This window comes from Malaya genurostris, chromosome 2 (genome assembly GCF_030247185.1).
Source record: "Malaya genurostris strain Urasoe2022 chromosome 2, Malgen_1.1, whole genome shotgun sequence".
NCBI lineage: Eukaryota > Metazoa > Arthropoda > Insecta > Diptera > Culicidae > Malaya > Malaya genurostris.
This window is the reverse complement of record NC_080571.1, coordinates 237,528,666-237,542,589: the sequence shown is the minus strand read 5'-3', so window position 1 is coordinate 237,542,589 and position 13,924 is coordinate 237,528,666. Positions and strand designations below refer to the sequence as shown.

Here is a 13,924-nt window from a genome sequence, read left to right as displayed (position 1 = left end):
GAATGAAGAGTGTTGAAAATTACAAACAGTTATATACTTTTCTCAGCGATGGCTTAACATATGTTAGCAAAATTAGATTATGATTCCATACGGAATTTCTGAATTTCATCCCGACCCGACTTCCGGTTGCAAAATTACAGAGTTATGAGTATCGAAAATTTCAAACCTTCTTATAAAGCACATCGTACAATCACGTACAAGCGCTGATACGGAAGACGAAAACACAACACCGCATATACGAATAAAACACACAACGTGTGGTGTTTGATTTCGCAAACGCGGTAAAGAAAACGAAAACCGATACCGAAGCTAGGTTTGCAAAACGCAAACCAGTTCATGAGCACCGAGCACACAAGATCATTAATTCTGAACCGTTTTGAACAAATCAGAATAACGGTACTGACACGAATATCTGAAGCAGAGACAAATCATATCCACTTTACAAGATGTGCGCCCGAAAGAATGAAATAATTTAAATTGATTCAAGTTGATTTGAAAGGATATATCCGTCGGAAATGCATGCTTCGTGATTAATATGAAATTTTTACAGCCGATAGCACAATAATATCGTACCGGTGGCTTATTGATGTTGATAAAAACTGTAAATAATATTTACATACATGCTGTGACCAAAATTGAATAAAAATCCAATCATAAAATGTGTTTTATGCAGCTGAGTAAAGAATAATACCCTGTTCAGCTTGAATGTCATATACAAAAGTTCAGGTCTTTTTGGCTTATAAACAATCGAACTAACCTAGACTGAACCGATCGAACTTCGATTCAAATAAATATTTGTTTATCTCTGTTGAATGCGAATGCATTCTATCCGGATCCAGCTTCCAGGGTGATGAAGGTTAAAAATGTGAAGGTTAGACATAGTAATTGACGACACAAAAAAGTACGAAATTTTCAATTTGTAAACCTGACTTTTTTTTTACCGTAAAAACTTACTGCAACTGCGACAGTCTCCGCCTTTCGAATTCGAAAACAGTTATTCTAAATGTCCAATATGAAAACTTGCATCGAATTCTCGTGAAATGATAATGAGAAAGACACTATTACGCCGATAGGAGAGTTAAACCAGTTTTTTGAATTCTCATTCGCCTCAAACAAACAATCTTGTTTTGATGTCAAACACTAGTTTGGAAAAATGATGCTAACTGTGTGACATAAACACTGAAGCATGCTTTTGTGAGCTACTCGAATCAATCTGAATCAATTGGTATCAAAATTAGCATCCGAATATTAATATTAATATATTAATTTTATTAATAAAAATTAATAAAAGAAATATATTTTCATGAGACTGTTATGAAAGAAGAGAAAGGCATTATCACACCACTAGGTGGATTTAAGAAGGGGTTTTTACCAAATGTTCACGGATAACGATGCCATTGTGTGACAGTGCGTTATCGTGGTGCAAAGTCCACGAGTTGTTTGCCACAAATCTGGACTTTTTCAGCAAATTGCTTCACGTAAACATCTCATAGCTCCTCTACCATCTCTCTAATAGTCAATTTGTGGTCTACGTTCATCCATTCTTTGATTTCGTTGATGTTTTCGATGTCGATGGCCTACCGCTTCTCTCATCATCATTCACAGACTCACGACCACTTCTGAAACGTTAGTACTACTGATAAACAGCTGTTTTCTTCAAAGTATCTTTGCCAAAACACTCTTCTAATATTTGCAATGTCGTTTCACCATTAAAACCGTTTTTAATGCAAAATCGTTGTTGCAAATTCAATGCCATTTCCAAAATTGTACAAAATCTAAAACACTTTAAGTGTATTTCAACTTCGAAACGTCAGAAAACAGTTTCATTGAGTATGCGACATCCAACAAATTTTAGGTTGAAAACTGTGACAATTACCGTGGAAGTAAATTGCAATACAAGTGATAAAACGCCCTTTATCTGCATTTATCCACACGCGGAAGGTAGCATGGCTTTCTACGGTGCGGAAATGAAGTGCTATAAAATAATAAACCAGCAAAAAATGTGAAAACCACCAATTATTTAGCAGATGTCCCTCCAGCCGATAGTATACTTTCGAAAAACGAGCAGCCGTCGTGAACTTTCATGTTGAATTAGGTAGTGCTGATAGGGTATGGAAAATAAACACAACCGTGTCCCAGGTGATAAACGAAAATATAAAGGTATTTTTCGATTTTCGGTCCCAGTCATCCGTTCGAGAAACCGTTACATCATTTATAAAAACCAGCAACCAGGCTAAGCTAAGGTCGTTCCGGGCCTAAAATATCAACCGAAGCTGTCATCCTTTTCGCTTCGGAAGTCTATTAATTGTGCCTTGCTTGCTCTTTCTCCCTTTCTCTCTCTCTCTCTCTCTCTCTCTCTCTCTATCTCCCTCTCTTTCCGACTGCTGAGTGATAATTTTTTTTCATTTTTCGTTTATAGGCACTATAAATGCAGAATCTGCCTGCCTGCCTGCCTGTCTGCTGGTACCTGTGTATCTTCGTCGAGCCGTCACTGATGACGGCGGGCTGGCATTTGACAAACGACTATTCTGTTATCTACGGGGCTCGGGTGTGTGCGCATATGCGAAAGTAGAGGGCATCAGTAGATTAACTGTTCAAATGACATACGGGGCTATAAAACATTTCACTCTAATGACGACCTGTGAAAGTTACACAAATAAATTTACTAGCTGTGATCTCAGGGAAGAGAAATCCGTCACGAGAAGTATCAGTAAAAGTGATTAAGATTCACCAAGCCGTAATGAAATCGCGTTACACAACTTACCTTTACACCAGTGGTAATCTGAAAAAAAAATAAAAAACAAGAAAAATTAGTACTATTGCAAAACTACAGAGAGCTTAGTTGGATATAGACAATCATGAAAGAAAGAGTGTAAAAACTAAATATGAAACCTGAAAGGGACAAAACCGATACAATCTAAAGCTTATATATTGAGCAAAATGAAAATTGTATAGCTATCATCGGAAGAAATCATGACTCGGTTACATCTGCAGCCACTCCCAACTGACATATAAAAAAATACTTGGAAACGAATTGTCTATTAAATCTAAAGAATATAAAAATATAAATGGAACATCGAAAGCCTTTTGTAATTTTCGAACCGTTTACAAGTCTGTTTTGATTCATCTAGTGGTGTAATAATGCATTTCTCATATGATTCATTATTGCATCTATATTACAGCGAAAAAAGATCAAAACACTACAAACAAAAATAGTTTAGGAACCACCTTTGATGATTTCTTTTGCATAAGACCTTTCATTTGAATTTAGAAGTTAGAGTAAAATTGAATCAGTCATCTATAACAGCATGAGGTAAGCTCCACCTTTAAGATTTTGATCACCATTCCCTAAATTTACGCGAATTTAATTTACGCGACCTTTTTTACGCATTTTATTCGAAACACGATGATCGCGTGACTTACAGTAGATCCGAATTTGATTATCAGATAACTTTCATATAACTGCTGTTAAGAAGTATAAAATGGGTTTTGAGGACCCGGCACCTTCCAGCAAGAACATCCAGCCATATAATAAAGAATTCCGCTATACCAGCTTAAACTCGCCTGTTGGTTTGTTTGTTAGAAGGGTGCGTCTTACTCATTCCAGACCTTCAGGGAGAAACATAAAGCTTCTTCCACGTGATTCAGGTTGGCAATCCACTCCATCATCCAGTCATTCACTTGTAAGATACCCTGATGCACTCCCTGCCCCTCTCTGTTATCGATATAATTGAGCACAATATAATACAATGTAATATAATACAATATAACAGAATATAATATAAGATAAAACGATTCAATATAATATAATATAATATGATATAATATAATATAACATAACATAATATAATATAAGACGTATACGTATACGAGTATACGAAATAATATGACACAATATATAACAGTTAAAGTCACAGTGTAAGTTATGTTAGTAATAATAATAATAATAATAATAATAATAATAATAATGATAATTATAAATAATATAAATAAAGCACTTTAGCTTTAACTTATAAGCTATTTCGCACCCTCTTATTCTGCTACTAACGCAGAAGGCGATAGCACCCAGTCGACGGCGCTCTATTAACCAAATGTCATAATAAACACACGGGGAGGCATAAGATAGGAACTTGTGAGGACTTAGTCATTGCACCATTTGACGACCTGCTGAAGGAAATATTTAGTTATACGTATAAACTTCTTTGATAAATCGAAATACTTTCTACGATTCGAAGTTTTTTTTATCACTATGCCTGGAACTTCCGGGACAAAAAACCGGGTACCGGTTATATGAAATAACTTTATTTTGTGTCTATCAAGATCAGCAAACTTAAGGAATTAGCAAATTTTATGGAATCCGTTACTCATCACTTGATCATTTATGAAAAAACACTTTTGAAACATTTGACATTTTCACATCATTCGTACGCTTTTTCAGCAGCCAAAAAAAAATCAGATCAAGATTTTTTAACTAGATCTTAGGACCTTCCATTTGAATCTAAGATGGAGAAACTCGGTCGAGCCCTTTTAGAGTAAAGTGAGTAATATTACTTTCATTCTTAGACACAAATCATTCTGTAACTCCGGAACCGAAACTCGGATCCAGATAAAATTCTGAACATTGTATGAGACCATAAGACCTTTCTTATGAATCTAAGTCTCCGACAATATTGACATTATTTCTCTACCTCTCACACACGCACAAAACACATACTCATACGCACACATTTTGCTGTTTCATCGAACTGTTTCGAATGGTACATGGCAATCGACCTAAAAGTTATGTCGGCTAAGTTGGCCACCGATACGTTTTCGGAAGCAGCTGCCTCTCGCATACAAACCTGTAAACGCTTCATTTCCCTGAAGGCGAAGCCGCATTAGTCACATTTTCCTTTTTCATACAGAAAGGCTATGCACTGTAAAAACTGACTTTTGAACCGAGTATCATATACCATTCGATTAGGTTCATCGAGATCGCAAAATGTCTGTGTGTATGTGTGTGTGAGATGGATGAACCGATTTCAACGAATCAAGGTTCATATGAAATGGCTTATGTTCCCGTAGAACGCTATTGAATTTGATCCGGATCCTACTTCCGGTTCCGGAGCTACAGAGTAAAGTGTGTCTAAAATTGCAAACCTTTATTTAGAGTAAAAATACCGAAAAGGTAAAAATTCTTCTAAATTTGGTTCAACATTATTTCAATTTGTAGGTTATGTTAGTTGCTGTCTACACGAATCGACTTCGATGACTAGTGGTAAAAAAGTGCTAAAAGGAACATACTCAATTTACTCAGAGATGACAGAACCGATTTTCACAAATTTATGCTTAAATGAACATCTTATAGTCCTATAGCTTACTATTGAATTTTATTCGGATCAGACTTCCGATTCCGGCACTACAGGGATAGAGACATTACAAGAAGTTGCTAGCTAAATCGTGTTGCATCATGATATATGAAGAAAAACCTACATCAAAGCCAACGTCCTTCAACTTCTTGAGCCAACAGGATTAATTAAAGTTTCAACATAAACTGTTATGCACTAACGAATCTAAGACGAAACGCAAAAATAATCTTGAACCTTTTGAATCAGAGATGCAGTTGAAGAAAGTTTGAGTAAAAATAACAAAAACACAGCGAAAATCTACAGTACAAAATTTAATGTATGATGTGAAAAAAAGGAACGGGCATTCCGAGTTGGGACACATTTGATTTTTGTAAATCTTTTTTTTTTATTTGAGTCGTTTTTTTAATCCCGGTTTTTGGAAATCTTAACCCATTAGTCCATTTCATAATTATTCCAATAAAAGCCGATAATCGGTTTAATTTTGACAAGTAAATATGAGTATGCCACTTTTTGACGTGAATACGTCTTACTTCACTATGGGGCGCCTTTTTAAAACTTATCATATGGGAGAGTGATAAGTTTTCGATCGTGAATATATCTTGTTTTACTAAACGTGTCAACCTATTTTCTTCACCACCTCATCGAAGATATGACCAGCAATTTGTTATAAAATTTTCAGTAGTATGAGATAACCAAAAATTACTCGAAAATACAGTTTTCTTAAATGATTGATAAGGTAAAAAATTATTACTTCATTCATTCGATCCTGCGTAGTAGACCCGTTTAGTTCAGACCGGTATTCAGGCCCAGAATCAGATTCCAGAATCCAGATCGAAGATTCAGTTCCTTGTCTAGATCCGAGGCTAGAATCGAGTTGCAGAGTTCCGGAACTGAAACCGAATTTCACCGGATTTTGGAATTGAAATCTAAAACAGAGATGAGGATCTTGATTATAGAAAATGAATTCTGGATTTAGATCGGAACTATAAAACTGAATTCCCGAACTGAAATTGTTCAAAAGTTCAAGCCAGACTTCAGTTCCAAAATTCAGTTTTACCAAGCACTCAGCTGTATAATGCATTCCACAATCCTCGTTAGGGATTTTGTTCCAGAATGCTGGTCTGAAATCTGGATCCAAATGCTGAATTCAGGAACTAGATTCTAAGGATTTTTAAACTAAATTCCTGATCTGGATTCTAGAACTGGATTTCGGAGTTGAAGTTGTGGCTCCAAAATTGAAAATTGAATCCGGTAACAAAAATTCAGCTGTAGATCAGAATTCAGGTTCAAAATTCAGTGCCGAACTAGAATCCTGGCCTCAGATTCAGTTCCAAAATTCAGTAACGAAATTTAGTTCCAAAATTCAATAACGAAACTCAGCTGCAAAATTCAATAACGAAACTCAGCTCCAAAATTTAGTACCAAAACAAAGGTTCAGTGATCAGATCCAGATCAGTTCTACAACTCAGTTTTAGAATTCAGTTTCCGAGTTCAGGTTCAGAATTCAGTTCCAGAATCTAGCATCAAAATTGAGTTGCATAATTCAAGTCAAAAATTCAGTTCAAGCACTCGGTTCCAAAATTCATTTCCAGAATTTCAGCTCCATTATTCAGATTCTTTAACAACAAAGAACCATACATTTCATTCGTATTCACGACATCCGGTTATGTCTCTTACATTACACATCTGCATTTTTAATCGAGGTTTTGACCATAAAGCCCATTAGGTTATTCGGACCAGAGAAACTTGGCTGACCCTATGTGCGACGGTGAGAATCGAACCCAGTTGGGCACCGTGAAAGGCATCGACTTACTCATTACGATGCAACCGTCCCCAAATGTGTGTGCCATTGTAATCGAATACGCCCATTATATACTCAACCAGTTACCAATCCAAGCATTCATTTCAAAGTGTTACGACTTCTTCATAAGAATATATAAATCTGATTCCCAATCGAGGAGACCACGGACTCTTAGGCTTAGTCTTTTATACGTTTATGACAACTGTACACAGCGTAGTGAAATCGGTTATTTTTTTGCCAATGACGTTCAATAGCAGTGATAACGAAACCACCGTTATCGCAGTTTTGTTTCATCATTGAATTGCTGATTTCACAAGTTGATGAAAAATCAACGTTAACCCTTTTTAATTATAGATATTTCAACAGACGGTGGCTGACTCATGTCGAAGTGCTGTTTGTATGAATTTTACTAGGCTTGAGCGGAATCTTGCTAACAATTCCAACTATTTTGTCGATTATGAGTGAGACGGTTTTAATCTATGTTGTAACATTAATTATTTGTATAGATGTTACATTTTGAATGCATGTTCTAATACACATAAGCTTGGTTTTTTTGGTAAACTCACATTTTAACTAGTAGCTAGGTTTCCAAAGCAATTTCACGGCACAGTCCCATGCTGATGCGGTTAAGATGAATTTTGAACGACATTTAATTAGCGTTGACAGCGAACGGAACGAACAGTGTATGCATTTGCCGTCGTCAATCCCGTGTCATTGTGGGTTGTTCTGTGGGACCACTGTCGAATACAGTCGCAGAAGCCTCAAAGGTCAACCCGCACCATTTTTGTTACCCACACTGAGCCATACACAGCCTTCAACAAGTGCGAAAGTTTTCGTCGTTATGATAAATATCCGTTCCAACTTCACTACCCTCATCCATGGTAAAGTGATTGATGTGGGTTTTTCAGTCCTCAGTAATAGGGTTTTATTGTGAAAGGACGGTGACTACACCCCATAACGATGACATTTTGAATAAAGAGCAATTTTACCAACTGCTTTATGCTTTTCGATTTAGAAGGGTGAAAAATGTTCGATTTAGTTCTACATTTCTTCGAGTGTGAGTTTACCACCGTGAGCTATACTGTCAAGGGTGCGAAATCATTTGGAAATTTTCTGAAAGGTTCCTGATAAGAACGACCAAATGATTGATTAATTCTATTCTTCATTTTGCTATGCACAGTGAAGAAATATTTGAAAAAATCAATGTAATTCAAAGACGAGTGAAAAGTTATATAGAAAGAATTTCTCTTTATAGGAATTCATTCAAAAAATAACATTGCAAGACACAGTTGACAGCCCGTGTTTTATTCCTTCTTAAGTAATAAGAACCAGTTGAAGTTACAAAGATCCAAAGCCCTGTTAAATACTCGCTTATTATTGTTTCAACCGTGGCTATCAATTAAAGAACAAACCGAAAATGTTGCATCGAACTAGATTCGAGATTTCACTAATACTCTACATTCGACGCAATGAACGAAACTTCTACTGTTTCCCAACCGGACACGCTTAACTCGAACCCGCGATCAAAAAGTTGTTTCATGCGAGGAAATTTGAGCGGACCGATTTGAGCACGGTTCGTTTTTGGCAACATAATCGTTCGAATATGGCATATGTAAACCAGATGATATCAGTATTTTCGAGTTGAAAGTAATTCCATAATTATATTGAATCAAACTACTTATTGCAATAAATCCTGGAAGAACATAACTTCCATATACCATACGACTCAGTTCGTCGAGATCAGCAAATGCGTGTGTGACAAATAATTTCACTCAATTTTCTCGGAGATGGCTAAACCTTTTTCTACAAACTCAGATTCATATGAAAAGTAGTATACTCCCAAACAAGGTTCCTGAATTACGTTTGGATCCGACTTCTGATTGCGGAACCACAGGATGATATGTGAAACGAAATTAAAATAATGCAATTCATTTTTCTGATGACTGAACCGATCTAAGATTCAAATGAAATCTAAGAATCATCTATGATTCGAATGAGAGGTGATAAAATCCTATAAAACATCTTACTTTTTAGTCAGATCCGACTTATGGTTTAGGAGATACAGGGTGATTAGTATAAAAATGTTCATTTCACAAAAATAATCATGTTTATCGGGTTTTCAGATTTGGATAGTCGATTACCAAACAAATTTATTTCAGTTTAAGCGGTATTCGTTTTTGGATTCGGAATGTACCCCCAAATTTTAATTCGCACTATAATTTCTCAAAGATGTCTACACACTCCTCAGGTGAATTTAACGGATTTCGGCTACACCGATTTTAGAATTCCGGTTCCAGTATCGAATCGTTTCTCAAAGCTCAATCATTTTCTCAAAAAGGCCAAGTCGAACTTCAAAAACAAAAATTCAAATTAAAGGACTTAAGGTCCCATACCAAATTGGTGAATTTTATCCGATTCTGGAATTACAGATGATGAGTTTTTAAAATTCATACCGATATAGAAGATGTAAATTGTTTGGCGTATTAATTTATGGCCATTCGAATCATTTTGGGTTGTACTAGTTTCTGAATAGCGGCTCTAGAAGTACCATAAATAATGATAAATAAAATTCTAAAGTGGAACTTACTTCGACATCTCATGGAATGTTCAATCGATTGTCACACGTTAAGATTGAAATTCGATACGATATGCAGTTTCGACATTACAGGGTAATAAGTGATTAAAATCTCAATTTCCGTTTAAAACGACGATAATTAAAATAATGTCATGAGAATTGAAACAGAATATCCATGTGAAAAACACATGCGGATTGATAAAAAAAAGGAACAACTCACTGCTAGGTGGATTAATCACGTTTTTTTTTTGGTTTGACGTAATGTCGCCATAACTAAGTTCAGTTTTTGCAATGACTGAGTGGAAAAATATATCGGAGAAGCCAAATGAATGAAAAACTTACAGAAAAGATAATTTCTTGGAAAAAGATACGCTCAGAGACAGGACTCGAGCCTGCGTTCTTACGCGTTCTTATGCATTCCGTGCATACGCGCTACCATGCGCGCTACTCAGTGCTTGAGCGAAAAATAGGTATAGAGCGCGAAGACTAGTGTTTGATGAACAGCGAAGATGTTTGGATGTATGGTACCGGTCCTGAGACGGCTATAATGTAGACCATGTTCGATGTACGCTTTATTATGCCTAGTCGTGTTTTAGTGCTGTGTCTATCACAAGGCTTAGGGTGGCGATATGAAAGCGCGTGCGTACGGAATGCATAAGAACGCAGGTTCGAGTCCTGTCTCTGAGCGTATATTTTTCCAAAAAAATACCTTTTCTGTAAGTTTTTCATTCATTTGACTTCTCCAATATATGTTTTCACTCAGCCATTGCCAAAACCAGAAAAAAAAACTAACAATTGGTTTATTCAATCTCCTCTTCTAAACTAAATGCCCCCACCTTAAATTTAACGCTACCCATAATATTCTATGCCACACTTGCGCCATCTTTCTTACACACTTTCATCCATTCTTTCTTCACATCTTTTTGGCTGTTGAAAACAATTCCTTTTTGTTTATTTTTTCGACGCAAAGACAACGTACTTCGCTTCGTACCACTTCACCACCGGTTTCGTGTAACGGCACGATGTCAGATCCGGTTAAAACATAGTATCATATTCGTGGGATAGGAACTAGGGCAACATGCACTTCTGGAAGCATTCGTCTTTATATATTTAACCGTTAATAATGCCGTTCGTTATGTACGGTTTGCTTAATTAGCCACATCTACAGATCGCCTGCCACATCAAGTACTTGTCACTTGGAAAAATTTTCGATCTTACAGTTTACAGTTCGGTCACCGTATTCCATCTATCGGCTCGACTTAGCACACTTCTTATCTTGAAGACTGGAAGTTCAGCCAGCTTCATTGTCAGCTAGACGATCCAGGCGGCAGAATTGACATCAGTTTCAAAGATTTCGTTCGTAAATCCATAGATCGTAATACAGAAGGTATTGGATAATTAAAATTCACTATTAGCTCAAGCCAGAATAACAGTAGATAACGGTCAAAAACAAACGATAGTAAAATCAATATGCTTAACATTACAAACCCTTTCCTTATCAAGTAGAGGCTTTGGGTAGGAAAACCCAAAAAAAAACATTGCAAAAAAAGATTAGACATAAGCACAGGTATAACATGTCACTTCGTCAGGACCGAACTGCCTCAAAAATTTCGCAAATCGTACTCCAACAATGATTGCTATACATCATGTATGAATGTGATGAAAAATTTAAAACTAAAATAACCAAATTAAAACATTCTCATGGATGAACATTTTAACCATCATATTTCGATAGCAAACAAACACCGAACTTGATAACGATAGGTAAACAAAGAGGAACTTCACAACCGAAAGACCTTCCCATTTGCGAGGAAGTGCAAATTGTTTTAACGTCGTGTTCAACAACGACGAGTAGATGGGTAACCTTTAAATTTAGTGTCGTATCGGTGTGCTAATATGCGCTAAATGGCGACATGAGAAAAAAACACGTCTGCACACTGCATTAAAATAAAAAAATGAACTTATCAGCATCAATTCTTCCCATCCTCCAAGCCACCCAGCCCTCGATTTTACGTTACAATGTATAAGGACAGGTCTGTCAGCCTTCTTTCTCCATATCGAAGCGGAAGAAAGGTTATCATTATTCAAGCCAAAAAGTGATCATGACTAAAGCTCATTTCCTGGATATAGGATATTTTATTCGCTGCTGAAATAAGGATGTAAAAAAACGTTGATTGATAAAGCGATACTACGCGTTTGCTACAAATTATCGTCGAAACTGCGCAGTTAAGTAACATGTTATACATCCTGTTGTCCCAAACTAAAAAAAAAATCACAAAAAAAAACATCAAACCCGTCTTTTCGCGAATCACTACTTCCTGCATTTGCTCATTTCTTGAGCAGTCGTTTTCACTTGTAGCATTTATTTACCTTCTGACATTTCAAGTTATTTTAGACTTCCTACGGATTCCAACACTATTTCCATCTACATGTATATTTTCTGGAACTTCCAGGTAGATTAATGGGGTAACGCAACATCGAACCAACGGGTTCCATTCCACATTGGACAAACGATCAGTTACCCAGACCGCTTGTGCAAAACTAATCATTTTTTTATATCTTGAAAATAACTCTAGGTCGGATTGACGGTCAGGTCCAGAAAGGGAACGAAGTACGACTAGAAATGTACGATGAAGAAAAAAAACGCCGTGCGATAGTGTTCACGCATCTGTGCACTTTCCTTCTCCGTGGCTTCGTTTCGTTTTCTTTAATTTGAATAATAAACGAAAATTGCGCGTATCGCCAACTACGGTACGCACTAATGGGCATAAATTGAAAGCTGAAATGAGCATGCGCGAAGAGCCGGAAAATGGCATCACCGCCGGCAAAATGCCCCCTTCATGCAACGAAAAGTTGGTTACCCATCAGACAGTAACCAGCTCCAGCAAAGTGCGTTGTGAGAAAAGTGTTTTTTTTTTCGCTGCTGCCATTTTATACGCGCACCTAATTAATGATGTCGCTCTTAGAGGAATTCGGAATTTGATCCCCTTTGGTTGCGCAATTATTGGCATGGCGATTTCGCAGGCAAGAACTCGTACAATCGATTCGCAGACCATGAAGGATTCTCAATGTCTGAAGAAGCCAATTTCATAGATTTTTTTGGATATTACTCACAATTCGCCAGTACGGATGGTAGACGGTAAAAGTCCTTTATCATTACTTTCAGGCATACCAGAGACTCGGGTGATTTGCATCGATGAAATGCTTAAGCTCGATTCCTCTGGTAGAAGGTAAAAGTTAAGTTGCAAAAAAAATTCTGCTTACTTAAATGACCCTTGTCACGTCTCACCTTCCTGTTCTATATCTTAACATGCTTGCTTTCCCTTGAGTACTATCATGCTATTATTTTCATTTCCTGTTTCTACCAAATAGTATCTGGTTCGATGAAAACCGGAAAAGGGAGAAATAAATATTGACTAACATTCTCTTCGAGTTTTGAAAGAAACTAAAAGATTGTTTATGCATAACATACAGAATAAAAGAGTGCTTTGATTGCGTAAGAGGCTGTCCATAAAAGACGTCACGCTTTTTTTGACGATTTTTGACTCCCCATCCCCCCTTTGTCACAAATTGTCACAGAAGCAAAGACCCCCCACCCCCTCTATGTCACATGTCACGAATTCAAAATAAATAAAATTCATCTCAATATGTATGACAAACCATACAAATATGAGGGAAAAATCGATTTATTACATGCTGTCATTAGATTAAAAAATATCCCTAAAACTACAAAATAATGAAATTATTTTATTAATATCAATTATATAAATTAACAAAAGTATTTGGTTGGAATTGATGAAACAATTAAAATCATTTGTTTTATTCGTGAATGGGGTACACAGATATATTATTGTTTTAGGTAAAGAATAATATTTCCTTAGTGTAGCATACAGGGCTGAGAAAATAAAGACCAAAACCTCATCAAAACGAGATCACTGCCGGAGAATCTTTTTCATTATCAGTTGATCAGTGAAATTTAAATCACATCGATCAATATCGGTACTGATCTTCCGTCACACAATAAGTAGTTATTTTGAGCTAAAATGATTCTTGATTTATATAAGTTCAATCATTGGATGACTCGATAAACTTTGATGTTGGTGAGGAAAATCACATATGATCAATATAAGACATGACTTCTGAAATCGTTGTTCTCCTGCCCTTTTTCAAATGGAGTTCAATTGAATAAACTGCATCAGA

The 13,924-nt window shown here is 36.3% G+C and overlaps 1 protein-coding gene across 3 annotated transcripts in view; it reads right to left on the bottom strand.

The window, feature by feature from the left end:
• The window catches only part of LOC131428251 (inositol-pentakisphosphate 2-kinase), a 240,145-nt gene that overhangs the window by 136,663 nt on the left and 89,558 nt on the right, over nucleotides 1-13,924 (bottom strand). For all 3 annotated transcript variants that reach the window (XM_058592038.1, XM_058592037.1, XM_058592039.1), the window contains exon 2: nucleotides 2,765-2,782. The gene's annotated coding sequence lies outside the window, so the exon portion shown is untranslated. The remainder of the gene's footprint in view (nucleotides 1-2,764; nucleotides 2,783-13,924) is intronic.